We start from the raw sequence: 421 nt of genomic DNA on the forward strand, positions 1-421 counted from the left end.
AGTGAGTGAGTGGCTGCGTGGTGCTCAGTTGCCAACTGAGGTTAAACCACGACAGTGATAGAATACTTCCATGGTTGGAAAACGACTTGGATGTCCTATAGATTTTGAGCATGAAATCTTTTTGGAGGTAAAGAGCAAAGTCAGCCTAATATGGTCATTATGGGTTGAATCATATTTTATTTCCCTTTCAATCTTTTTCTGCTGTCCTTTTCTTTACCTTCATAGCCTCTTTTATTTCATTTGAAGTTTCCTGTATCGGTTAAGAACTGATAAATGTCTTGCTTTCGGAGATACCGCTCCTAGACTATGGTAGCAACTTGTCTTGGTTCTACTAGGTAATTTCTTTTTCCTTTCTTTATTTTCTGTGGTATTTTCATCTTTCATCTCTCCCCCCCCATGAGGACAATCAAGCACTGGAACA

Source organism: Aptenodytes forsteri, unplaced genomic scaffold (assembly GCF_000699145.1).
Source record: "Aptenodytes forsteri isolate BGI_AS27 unplaced genomic scaffold, ASM69914v1 Scaffold123, whole genome shotgun sequence".
Taxonomy (NCBI): domain Eukaryota; kingdom Metazoa; phylum Chordata; class Aves; order Sphenisciformes; family Spheniscidae; genus Aptenodytes; species Aptenodytes forsteri.